We start from the raw sequence: 13,915 nt of genomic DNA on the forward strand, positions 1-13,915 counted from the left end.
TCGTGTTTTGAGTGATATGAACCATTATTTTCACAATTTTCATACAATTTCTGAAGTAGAGGTCCTATTCAGAAGTAGCATGAGAAGTTTGGCAGATTTTGATATGAATTGAACCTCTAAGAAACACATACAAAGAACACGCATGTAAGTCATAGCTACGTCACAAATGGTTAATTTATTATTTTTTTTCTTGATATTTCAAACTTTTCAGACCTTTTTTTTCCAAAATAATTGAATGGATTCTGTCTTTTGAACTTTTGGCATGAAAACAAACTGAGGTATCTACCATTTTTTCATGATTTTTCATGTTTACTGCTATTTTAAAATAAAGGTCTGAACACGCCTTATGAGTATGAAAATATTCTTGTTTTATATTGATAAATTATGGCTCCTCTGTAATATATTTTGAAAATCAGTCACCAAATATGGAAACTAGAGATTGTAAGCTTTCAAATGATATATAGTTTTTCAATATTATTTAAGGTATTTACTAAGATATTATTGTTTTAAAAATATAGTGGCAAACGTCCCACCTGTGGGACGGTGACAGTTAAGTGGTTTTAAATGGTGACATTTGGGTACAAAACACACAGGCATCTCGATCTAATTCCTTAGATTATTGCACTGTGATTTTGTGGAGGGAAAATCTGTTATGCGGTGACATCACATATGTGACGTGTAGTCTTTCTCATTATGTTTATTCCACAACTGCTAGCCAAAAAATCATACGATATATGGTCAAACTCATTACATGAGAAATTATATAAAAAATTCACAGACAATATGTTCACATTCTTGGCACAATTTAAACGGGATCAGAAAATAATTATCTTCTCTTATTCACTTGCTTTGACGCTTTTTCAACCTAGAGATCCACTTGGAGTTTTACGGATGGGCGGGACTTACCAGCTCTATATGTGAAGAGTTCAGATGCAAAAGCCTCTAAGTGCCATTTGAAATTTTCTTCTTTAATGATGATTTTTATCAAACTTGTATATTTAAGTTCAGTAATTTCACTTAAATGGCAATGATAATTACCTATTAATTGTTATTTCAGTGAAATTACTGAACTTAAATATACAAGTTTGATAAAAATCATCATTAAAGAAGAAAATTTCAAATGGCATTTAGAGGCTTTTGCATCTGAACTCTTCATGTCTTCTCTCGTGCCAATAAAGGTTAATTATTAATGTGATCCTTTTTTAATAAAACAACTTATATTTAAGTTAACATGGCTAAATTTAGATATTGGTGATGTAAGAATGAGTCAAAAACATGAAAACAAAATAAATAAATCACTGTTTTACTTTTAACCACTACAGCCCATCACGTCACTCTGTCAAAAAAAAAAAAAAAAAAAAAAAATCAAATCATACTCTAGATTCCATACCAGATGGGGGCAGTATACCTCCAGAAAGTGAGTTGGGCAGCGGCTGCGCGCACTCTCATGTCTTCAAACAACACAAGCGAGCGCTGTTTTGCTCTCTCTCCCTCGCGCATATTAATCAAATCAATTGACACGATAGTAAACGTTTGGAAGACCGCAGTTTCACGTGGAACATTTGGAGATTTTTAGAGATCAGAGACTCAATGAACAATATCTCAACAGTAAATTATAAAGGCCATTTCTTAGACGCCTGTCTCAAACACAAGCTGGTGCGCATTTCAACGATATGGAAAATAAAGCCCAGACTATTATTTGAAGTTTTACGGTATTCGTTTTGTTCATTTTACACTTTTATTGTTAGTTTGAATTAATTTGACAGACAGCATTCGCTGATGTTGACCAAGCTAGCGCCATTCAGAGCTGCCAACTCTCACGAATTCACTGTGAGACTATTCACACTCTCTCACGCCACACATCAATTTTGTCACGCACAGAAAAGGACACGGAGACCGACAGACTAGACACAGCAGGTTAGTTATGATATATAAAAAATCTCAGCTCTCAGAATCTGTCAATTTTATTACGCAATTCAAAAAATAAATACCGTTTTGCCGCTTGTAAATGTTAAAGACAGATCCCTAGCGGACGCGAACCGATCATCTAATAGTAAAAGAACACGAACACTGTTGAAAGATACAGTATGCTACAACTTACCAAAATGTATTCCTCATGCATAATGTCGACCAATAATTTTTTTAACTCTTCCCTGAACTGAAATGTAGTAGTGGGCTGTACTTTCCACACGATTGACAGGTTGAAGTACACACAAGCCGTGTGAGTTACTTGTGTATTGCAGTTTGGCTGGTGGTTATGTCGCCCGCCCGCATACCGCCTCCCATAGCCGAAACTGGTATTATGACACCTGGTATTATAGGCCGGGGCTAGTAATTTAGCATGCTAATTCAGGTTGATATCTCTGCAGCACTATAACTTGTCATTTTTTAATGAGATCATCAACCTTATTTCTTCCCATTCTTTTGATGCGTTTAGTCAATTTTTTGGGATATTTTAACCTCAATTCTTACACATGGCACCTTTAAGGGTTCATGACATGAGATGTTTGAGACAGTATGTGCAACTTTAGGTCTCTAACACTAGATGGTAGCCTAGTTCAGCGATCCTCACGATATCTTCAGTGTATGGGTGAAAAACATGATCATTCTGCCTATTTTATCTCCTTAAATAATAGTTTACCAAAAAAAGATACTATGAAAAAGAAATGCATAAGTAACTCTGATTCTGACAGAAAATGAACACTAAATATAAATGAAAATTAATGTATTTTAATATCTCTATTACCTCTTAGTGTTTTACTTTCAGCCTTTTTTTATTTACTTCCAATAGGTGAAATGTGTAAAACTGTATCATAATTATAGTTTTATATATTGTTACATTTTCAGTAAACATGAAACCTGTCAATCGCACAAGATCACGGCAATAGGAAACAACCAAACCATCAAATCATGTCTCGCCCTACATTTTTTTCTTCTTTTTTGGCAAGCTGTTTCACTCGGATATAAATGAAAATATTGAATAAAAGTCTTTCACAACTTCCATTTAATGCTAACTTTAATCATCAATAACAACAAACAGGATGTTTGTATAAGAAAATATGACCTAGAAAGACAACAAATTTAGAATACTATGTATATTGACAAGAATTTTACGATTAAAAAAAATCTGTTTTCTGTTTTCCAATGTAATTTATACTGGTTATCACATAGCTGAATTACAGTCTTCAGTGTCACAAGATCCTTCAGAAATAATCAAATGCTGATTTGATGCTCAAGAAACATTTTTTTATTATTATCTTATTATTTTTGAAAACGTTCTTATTAATGTTTTTTTTTTTCTGCATATGTTTTTTCAGGATTCTTTGATGAATAAAAAGTGAAAAAGAATAGCATTTATTTGAAATATGTTTTTTATTGTCACTTTTGATCAATTTAAGTCCTTGTGAATACAATTATTATACTTTAAGTTAAGGCGTCCTTATTACAGTGCATGTATTTATCTATTTAAGTACTGAGGAATAATGATTAACTAGCCTACATAAACTTATAATGTTGGGGATGAGGCTTGTAATTAGGCTTAGGTTTAGTTGCACTAAATTTAGCATAATATATAGGGATTTCTATAGTAAATACATGTAATGTGTAAAAAAAGACAATAAAATAAAGTGTTACCTTAATTTCTTTCAGAAAAAAAAGAATTTTTTTAATGGTAGTGTACTGTTATAATTCCATTTTTTCCTTGATTGACCTTGAAGTCAGTACTATATGAATTTGGCAATCATTCAGTACCATGTTATTAAAAATCACAGTAGTCTTGCCATCTAATGCATGGTATCACCATGCAAGGGATATTCTAATCTACTTACAGAAATGTTCACTTTCAAGACAACTACTTGTTTCTTGGTCATCAGTGTGTCAATGTTCACATACAGACATTAGTTGAGAGAGCAAGTGAGTCTATTGTGCCCGTCACTCTTGTTGCACCAGCAGCTATATGAAACATTTTGAGCACACAGGCTTACGCTCAGGGTTAGCACGTCTCTCTCTCTCTAATAATGATCCTCACAAACGGGCTTAACCAATGGAACACCTGCAGAAAACTTTAAACTGCCACCGACAGACACAATCGCCTGCTGGGAATGGGATTATCGGCCAGGTAACCCAGAAAAAACAAAGACACCTGAAGGTAAATACAATATATGTTTGTCAAACTCTTAAAGGAGTTTCGATTCATGATGCCAGTGCTTTATCTAGGATAAGTTTGACGTTTGACTTTCTTTTAACATCTATAAATGGATTTGTTTTAGTGGGCAGCAGTTCGTTTGGGGGCAATAACTATTAGCCTGTTACTGAAAAGGGAAATAGAGAGAGAGAGATAAATAAACGCACTTGAGTAAACATTCACAGAAATTGAACTTCTAGCCTCAAGACACTGAGGCGTAATACTTTTCATTTTTAAGTCGTGTCTTGTTTGTTGATCAAACTTTATCAAGTCTTTGAAAACAGCAAGGATTGCTTGACTATTACAGCAGACCCTTCGAGCAATCCATGGCTTTTTTCTCTTGATTTAATAAAATTACCATCAAATCCAAGCATACTATTTTGTCATATAAAACAGATGACTCTATATTCTTGCGTTGGTTTACTTGTGTGTAGTGTATCATCCAGCTGTAGCAGCAGGGTATGTGAATTCCTGCCCTGACCTCTTGACCTGTATTTGGTGAAGCCCCACCGACCGACCTTCAGCGAGAGCCCGCGGCCTCTCTGGTGCCGCTGTTTTCAGACACCATATCAGATCCCAAGCCAGCAGGCAGAAAAGCCACGTCCCATTAGCACTTCACACACATGGGAGTCAGAGGCGCTCGCTGAGGGGTGTGTTAGGGCTCCATCATGCTCTAACTGGCTGTGAATCAATGTAACTTTAAATACAACAAATGCACCATGAGTTTAGATTTTAATTTGGATGACCCTGGCAAAGTTAAGGGACTACTGCATAATACTATTATAATGATTGTAGTTATATATAGTGATTAATCAAACATACAAACAGATAAACAGACTGATTAATAGATGTATCGATAGAATGACATATAACAATAGATGCACTCTTAGAAGAAAAGGTTTTATATAGAACCTTAAAAGGTTCTATCAGCTCTACGTATTTGGAACCCTAAAAGGTTCTATACAGAATCCTTTTTAAGGGTTCTTTGTAACCAGGAAAAAGGTTCTATATGGAACCTTTAGGGTTCATTCATCATCATTCGTTTTGTCGTTTCCAGATTAAATATTATTGACAAACATCAAGACCTTAAAATGTATTTATGAATGCATGTGAATGATCACAAAATTCAAGATTTATATATTTATATCATTTTATATAGTTAATCAATATCACACGAAGTGTGCCATTTCAGTTTTTCTCCTCCAGAAATCAGCATGATTATAATGTGATATTAAGGTACTACAAGAGTTTAATAAACAATAATTTAATGGCAACTACAAAATGTTGCAGAATAATGTAATATATGAATGAATAATGGCCTATAAAGAACCTTTGTGCCAAAAGGGTTCTTTCTTGTCATTATAGAACCTTTTTTTAGCACAAAAGGTTCTTTGGAGTTGAGTAAAGAACCCTATGCTTCATATATAGAACCCCAATGAACCCTTTTTTCTAAGAGTGTAGAATAAAAGGAAATGACAGAATGATAGACAATGACAGACAGACGGAATGGAACATTAAGGCCACGATATACTCAAGCAAAGATCTTTTTCATTCATTATTTAGGGGTAGAATGAAGTTCGAAATACGTAAGCAGCGACATACAGTTAGCGAACATCCGATATGCTGTGTGCCTTTCTCTTGAAATTGAGAATTGAGAGAACAGCAAGCATTTTTTAATAAGGTGTAAGAAAAGCATCTGATCATGGCAAAGTGGATATATTTGCATGAGCTCTGCAATTCACCACTCTAATAGCCATGTCACATTTATTTTATAGCACTTTATACAACAGATTGCTTAAAATCAAGCAGATTTATGTATTAAACATTAAAAACACTGTCAGTGTCTACTTTCACCAGAAGTACAACTTCATTTTCTACTATAAAACAGCTCCTCCAGTGTGTTCATGTTTTTACTCACGACCTCCCTTGATTGAACAGAAGAAATGGAAGGGAAAAGACTTATATGTGAAAGAAGGCGGAGCCTCCGCGCACACCTACCTATTACATAATCGCCACGGACCAATGGTAGTACAAAGGTGTTTACCAGCCGGAGCGAACTTATCCGGAAAATGTGCTTTTGGCAAGCTGCTTCGAACTCCCGAAACAAACGTTTGTTCGATTGATGTCATATCAGTTCTGTCTTCGATTTCGCTTGAGGTATATCAGGGCCTTTAGAACAACAGACAGACCACCCGATCTCACGGGAATTCGTACGAATTTTACGAGGTGGCTAATTCGTAACAATTCGTACGACCTCACTCGTACGAATAATTACGATTTTTGCCAAATTTTAAATATTTTACGAAATTGGCCAATTCGTATGAATTTGTACAAATGACCAACCCCTGACCCCGCCCCTAAACCTACCCATCACGTGGGTTTAGACAAATCGTACGAATTCGTACGAGTGAGGTCGTATGAATTAGCCACTTTTTAATCGTATGAATTGGTCGTGAGATAGCGTTGGACAGACAGAACATTAGAACGAAAGACAGACGTACAGAACATTAGAGCAGACACAACATTAGAACATGAGAACAAAACATCTAGTGTTCGGTTGTTCTAATGTTCTTTTGACGAAATTAAGAACGATAAACTGACAGAACATTTGAACAACAAAACAAAACATAAGAGACAGACAGAACATTAGAACGACAGACAGGACTTTAGAACAACAAACAGAACATTAGAACTTACTGTATTTTTGATCATATAAATGCCACAAAGAAAAAAAAAACATTGTACATTTGTATAGTTTGATATTAAAATGTAAAATGTTGCTCATTCTTTTGTGGAACAGGCCCTCAAGACAAACACACAGTCTGCTGCATCTTCAAATGGTGCCAACTCACAATATTGTGACCTTACCCTCCTCATCATAATAAAAAGTCACGCTGTGATCAGCTAAGCAAATTTAAATAAGCAGAGCCTTTTTATTACAGCCAATGGTTTGTCAGGATGGACACAGGCCGCTTTGAAGTGCCATCTGATGCCAAGACTCTCTGTTCTCACACAACACGGCTACTCATTCACACACTTTATCGCTTTATTTGGTTTGGAGAACATTTTAGGATAAAGTCCATCTGTAAACATCTAAACAAGGTTAAAAAAAGTATAAGAAATAACCCTCAAGTTATTGACTCAAGGTTCTTTTCAAGACGTCAAGGAACTTTGACAAATGACATTGTTTGACCATGCGACATGGTGCTTTCAACATCACAAGCTCAACTGATATTGTTTTGCTTGAAGCTGGCACTGTTATTGAGTTTTAAGCCGTGTAATTTTCCATACCCCAGTGCATTTGCAAGCTCATACGGAGACCCATTGATCAACAGAATGCTATAATTATTTTGACCGTAGGCCAAAATGTTGGAACATAAAAAGCTAAGTGTGTACTCAGTCAGAAATTTCCACCTGACCCAGCCAGGACTTGTCAGTAGAGGTCTGCTAGGTATTGACACACTACTCTTTGCAGCATGTATAGCTGGAAGTTTCCAGATTCTGACAGCACCAGAAAGCCCAGCATGACACATAACGTACCATGACTTCCTGGAACTCCTCTGTGTTCTTTATGAGAAAACAAGTGCACAGGCTCATTTATTCATCTTAGGTTACCTGAGCCGGGTGTTTCTTGTCCCCTAGAAAAGCACCCTAAACCCGCACAAAGAGAGATGAGCGTTCTTTACAACGTATGCACTTTTCGCCTGCCGTTGTTGGTCCAGACATGAGAAGAATTGTTTTAATGACACATATGGCTACAATGTTACCTTCACCCGATGCGATGAAGTGACCTTGACTGGGGTCGAAATGTTTTTGAATGAAGAGTGACTGCTAAAATAAACAGTGCTGTTACGTAACGTAATTCAGTCCGGTTGGCTGACCGCTGACGTGAAACAATGGGTTGGTGATGTTATGGAGTGTTTCTTGTTCATACGTGTGGCTGCGACAATAATTCAGAAGGGGATATGAACCTTTTGTGTGTTTTGACAGAAGCTCATGGCTCTGTTTACACAAGCTTTTTACATTTTGGTATATCTCTTTTGGCCGTTATGCAGACATATTGAGCAGTAAGGGAGTAACTGTTGTAACATTACAAAAAGTGTTAGTCTGCTAGTTAGATCACAATTTACCATGTTTTTTTTTTTTTTTTTTTTTCAATTAAAGTAAAACATACCTGGCAATAAAGAGATGCTTATTGTAGGGAATTTTAAATTGTAACTTAAAGGAATGGTACACTCCAAAATGACAATTCTGTCATAATTTACTCAACCTTATGCTTTCTTTTCAATGAAATGAAAGCATATTTTGACATGGGACTGTTAAGCTCAAAAAGGCACCATATGGTTTGGGATGTTCAGCCTAATGCCTGGTTCAGATAACACGATTTTAGCCTGATTTTGGCACGATCCGTTTGACGTAGGGTGTCTTGGAGATTCGTAAACGACAACAGCCGTCGGGACGCAAGATTCGATCATCTCATCTTGTATAGTGTGTCATAGCGGGTGACAATCTACGTCGCGTCTGCGATGCTTCACGACATCATGACAAAAAGAATAGCATGTTTAATTTTTTAACGGTCGTCTACGATGGTTCCGTCACATATATGAGGTTGATCAATCAGGAGCACAGAAGCTTTTCTGTAAAACTTTCAAAAACGGCGAAACAATAGAGAGACTATGGTGCTAACGTTAAAACTAAAAGTAAAAATATATAAGAAAACAATATTTTACCTCAAGTTCTCTTTGGAGGATTGACAGCCCATACGGTCCTCTTCGAGCAATCCAGGAACGTGTCTATTGTCGGGTTTTCTCTCTTTTTATTACTTTTTTTCTGAACACTCACCGCTTCATCCATTGTTTGTTTACGTTCGTTTCGTAAACACTCGCTACTAGTTTCACCTACTCGATGACATCATGCGCGCCGTTAAAGACGGCATTCGATGACTGGTCAGGAAGCAACGTGTAGTCTGACATGTGACTTGTCCACGACGACAAGATTTTAGGAGTCAAAATCGCGTAATCTGACTCAGTGACTATCGTAACAGACAAAAAAATCGTGTAATCTGAACCAGGCATAAGGCACACCTGTGCAATAATCATGCTGTCTAATCAGCATCTTGATATGCCACACCTGTGAGGTGGATGGATTATCTTGGCAAAGGAGAAGTGCTCACTAACACAGATTTAGGCCTTGTCCACACGGACACGGGTATTTTTTTAACCGTGAATTTTTTTGCACGGTTCGGCCGTTCGTTCACACGGAAACGCAGTATCAGGACACTGAAACCGAACATTTTTGAAAACCCCTGCCAGGGTGAGGATTTTCAGAAACGCAGGTTACATTGTTGTCTTGTAGACGGTAAAACCGGGGTTTTTGCCTTGTGACGTCAGAGTGTGCGCTACGCCGTTATCCACCTACCGGAACCTGTAATGACTTTTTGTTAGGCTTCTGATTGGCCAACGTGGCTTTACGGTTAGGGTTATATTGCCGCCTGCTGGTGTGGCATCCTCTTGATAGCGCTTGATTCATTGCATGTTTTTGTGTTTTCATGTGGACGGGATTTTTTTTAAACGGAAGAGGAAAAACTCCGGTTGTAAAAATACCTGTGACAGGATTTGTAGACAGATTTGTGAACAGTATTTGAGCGAAATAGGCCTTTTGTGTACATAGAAAAGTCTTAGATCTTTGAGTTCAGCTCATGAAAAACAGGGGTAAAAACAAAAGTATAGCGTTTATAATTCTGTCTTTTACGGTGCTTTTTTGACAGTTACAGTCCCAAAAAGAGCAGAAACAAAGTAGGGGATATGAAAGAATTTTAAATTTTAGGCCAAACTCTCTCTTTTTCTGTTTTGCACTGTCATTTAATGGCTGATCTAAAGGATTGGTCTCACTAAACCAGCTTTTACATTATAAAAACTCTCTAAAGTCCAAATAGGGCCAGAGGACAAACAGGACATCCACTACAGCAGAGAAGAGTTGGAGCCTCATTTTAAGATAACATTGGGGTTTTGGCAGCTACATGTACAATAGTTACAGAAACATTGTGTGTACAGAACTTATGAAAGACTCTGAAAAGCTGTTGACCGTTGAACGTGATGATTCTATTGGTGAACTCTGATTGCATTAATCAGCATGTGTTCTGACACGTATCAAATCAGACAATCAAAACTATGAAACCTGCTAGGTGCACTCAGTATTTTATTATCAAAAGTCCATATTACTTTTAGATAAAAGTAAAATGGACTTTTTAGATAAAAGTAATATGGACTTTTTAGATAAAAGTAATATGGACTCTTCTAGATAAAAGTAATATGGACTTATTACATGGATCAAGCATTTCATGGAAGTGGACAAGTAAATGACAAACAGGCTGCGCTCTCCCTGAGTGGCATGTCAATCTCTCATGGCCAGTCAGTCTGCTTTGTTAAATAATCTACTGGCACATGACTGGCCTCATGTTATGGCTGATGCTGAATGCGACGGTTGTCATACCTGCCGGCGAAGCCTTTGTGATTTCAGGTATTTCTAAACGCAGCGCAGCAGACAAACAGCTTGAAATACAGACGAAGGATTTATAGTCTTGATGTGGAAAAAGGAAATTAGCTTTGGTGCCCACTCGTTCAATGCTGAGCAAATATTTGCAACCTGACCTGAAGCTGATGTCTTTGGTGGTAGGTAGAGTGTGGTGTAGTCATCTATGATGAATTTTATTTGCTAAGCAAGCAGGGAGATCAGAATAAACAACGCATTCTCACCCCAAGGCGTCACCTTTGACCATGCTTCAATATTTGACGTTTTAGGCGCCCTTTAGCGTCACTTACATGACGCGATCCTACGGCGTCATCTAACTGACGCTAAAGGAAAGCGTCAGTTAGAGGACGCGGTTAGGTTTAGGTGTGGGGTGGGGGTAGGGTACACGCGATCCTAGGGCGTCATCTAACTGACGCTAAAGGGCGCCTAAAGCGTCAGATATTGAAGCATGTCCAAATGCTTCCCAAGGCGTCAGTTAGGTGACGCCTTGGGAGTGAGAATGGGCTGGAATAAAATACAACGTACATGGGCAACGTCATTTCTTCTTGATGTGCGAATTCTGAATTCTGAGAACTGATTCATTCATTGATTCATCCATTTACACACTTAATGTGTGAGAGATAATGTGAGACATTGTGCATTTAAGAACGTAAGCCCTATACGCATGGGATAAGTATTACATGGTGATCCTGAGTAATTTGTAATAATTGTGGAGATTGTCTGTGATCTTAATCCTGTGCGAATCGGCAATGTCTGTAATTTGTAAAGTAAAAATTTGCCCACAAATGACATACCATATTTCGAACACAGAGGTGCTGTGATAATATTAGTCCTGAGCGAATCGGCATCTCTGTGATTTGGCGGGTTAGTTTATCATTTTTTCAAGGTTTTTGTTTCCTGTGTGCTTTTTTATCCATCTTTCACGAAGAATGTTTTGATAGTATTTTGGGTACTAGGTCATATCGCTATACAACATACAACTGTATATACAATTTGAAGAAAGAGAAAGCTGAAAACCATCAGAAGAGCAAAAACAAAAAGAATGATTCATTTAAAAGATGAATTTTTAGCAGCCATTACTCCAGTTTCAACAGTATTTTTAGAGCATTTATTTGAAAAAGGAGCATTTTTTTATTTTGAAACAAAAGTATAAAAGTGTTTATAGTTAATTTTGATCTATTAATGCATCATTGCTGAAAATAAGTGTGTGTGTATATATATATATATATATATATATATATACATACATATATTGGTGTTTAATGGTACGTTTACATGACAACAATATACTATACCTTTGTGTTTTTTCACCTATAGGCAACAACATTGTCAAAATGATTCCTGTTGACATGGATCTGTAGCCTGGGAAAACCGAGACAACTTCCGGCAAATATAGATTTGCTCTGAAAGTTAGTCTGGCAAAGAGCTCATTCAAGCCCATTTCCAATACGTCGAAATTGCGTCACCATTCAGAAACGTTGGGGCGGGCTTTACACGATGATGACAGTGCCGGGATTTTGAAGCAAATTTTGTTGCCTACATTACAAAGATGGATCCCGCCTTCGAACATCGCTCGTTCGAATCAGCTATCGCGTCTGTTTTAAGCGATTTGAACATTTCCTTTTTGTTAAAAACCGAGCAAAGAACAACACTTGGGGATGTTTCTCCTTCATCGCTCTGATTGGTTTTAGATCTACCCGCAACGTCCATTGGTGACGCCCCTCTGGAAATGATTTGTCTCTGACGCTTTGCCAGACCATATCTCAGTTACAACTGAGAATGGTCTGGTTTTAAAGCAACACTTTGGAACTTTTGGGCACTAGGGGGCGATCGACCTGTAAATTTCACGTCTAGCGTCCCTAGAGACCACAAGCTCCGCAGCACTGTCACAAATTAGAAGTCAACAAACATTCAACCGGTCAGCCTCCCGTGTCTTTAGATTGCTTGCAGTGTTTGAGGCGGGCCGGGAAGCCGTGCCGGGCTCGGTTCCATTGTAGCAGACTAGAGCGAGTCGGGTGAACCCCGTAGGGCTTATCATGTCTGTGAGTGAATGTGGTCGCGGGACAGCGGGCACATTCACTGCACTGAAAACACCGTCGGCCTGAGCTGACTGTATGTGTGTTGGTTTATTTTTACAGAAACCGTGGGACATGTGGTGTGTAACGTTAGTGTTTGTGGGTACTACTGAGTAATGGGCACATTTACTACATTTAATGTAATGTTACATTTGACATGAGTCGATTTTATTAGTGTGAGCCCTGCACTGAGACGGGCTGTGTTTGTGTGTAGAAATGAACACTGGGCTGTGGGCAATTTATTACACTCATAACACCATCGGCTGTGGCCGGAATACCAGAAAATACTACACTGCTTATATGAAATTATCTGGGTTACCTTCGAAACGGCATTTGTGTTCAGGAAAGGGTCAGCATCGGTCGAGCACCTCCGTTAGCTCACGCCAGAGAGCGAAGTGAAAGCTGGACCGAGTTAATCCTCGTCCTGGCTTTCATTTGTCACTCTACCCTTTTCTTTTTTTAGTTTCCTCTGATAAATCCGTTGCCTTCCTCCTTGTTGTTTGGCCATGACGAAAACATACAGACGGCAATCAAACGTGAGTTGACCACTAACATCAGAATCTAAGGAAGTTGTGGGTGGTGGGGGAAGTGACGTGTGCCATAAAGCGGTCGAATTTTGTAGTTATTTTTGTGCTCGGGTTCCTACCCGAAACCCGAAGTTACAAAGTGCTAGTAAAAGTGATACAGACACCTTCAGGCTACGGCAGATGTGTCATTCAACCTATCGTAAGTCGATGTACCATCTCAATAGGTTTTGGTTATATATTATGAAGGTTGAAAGTTCCAAAGTGTTGCTTTAACCAGGCTAATGGGAAAACCATTAAAAACGCTGTATTATGCTGCCAGGCCAGTAGATGGCGATGTCACTTTGAAGAGAACCTATGTGACTCTAGACTGAACAAGTCAGAGTCATGTATTGAGAGAGTTACGACACGCTTTGATGTCGCCGCAAGGCTGTCACGTGGTTCATGGAAGCCCCAATAGTTCCAAAACAGACGCGGGCTGTCATGTTCTTCTATGGACAGACAACAGCGATCGCATTATTAAACGGTAAATTTAAAATAAATCACACATCCAAGTACGTTTTAAGCTGTTATTGCATTTGGTTAATGTCAGTGTTGCATTT

The 13,915-nt window shown here is 37.9% G+C and overlaps 1 protein-coding gene across 1 annotated transcript in view; it reads left to right on the forward strand.

Moving 5' to 3' along the window:
- Positions 1-3,962: 3,962 nt before the first annotated feature.
- The window catches only part of s100p (S100 calcium binding protein P), a 32,136-nt gene continuing 22,183 nt past the window's right edge, over positions 3,963-13,915 (forward strand). Inside the window, exon 1 of the mRNA XM_039673241.2 lies at positions 3,963-4,147. The gene's annotated coding sequence lies outside the window, so the exon portion shown is untranslated. The remainder of the gene's footprint in view (positions 4,148-13,915) is intronic.

The sequence above is a fragment of the Pimephales promelas genome, chromosome 21, assembly GCF_988280905.1.
Source record: "Pimephales promelas chromosome 21, fPimPro1.hap1.1, whole genome shotgun sequence".
In the NCBI taxonomy this organism is placed as follows: domain Eukaryota; kingdom Metazoa; phylum Chordata; class Actinopteri; order Cypriniformes; family Leuciscidae; genus Pimephales; species Pimephales promelas.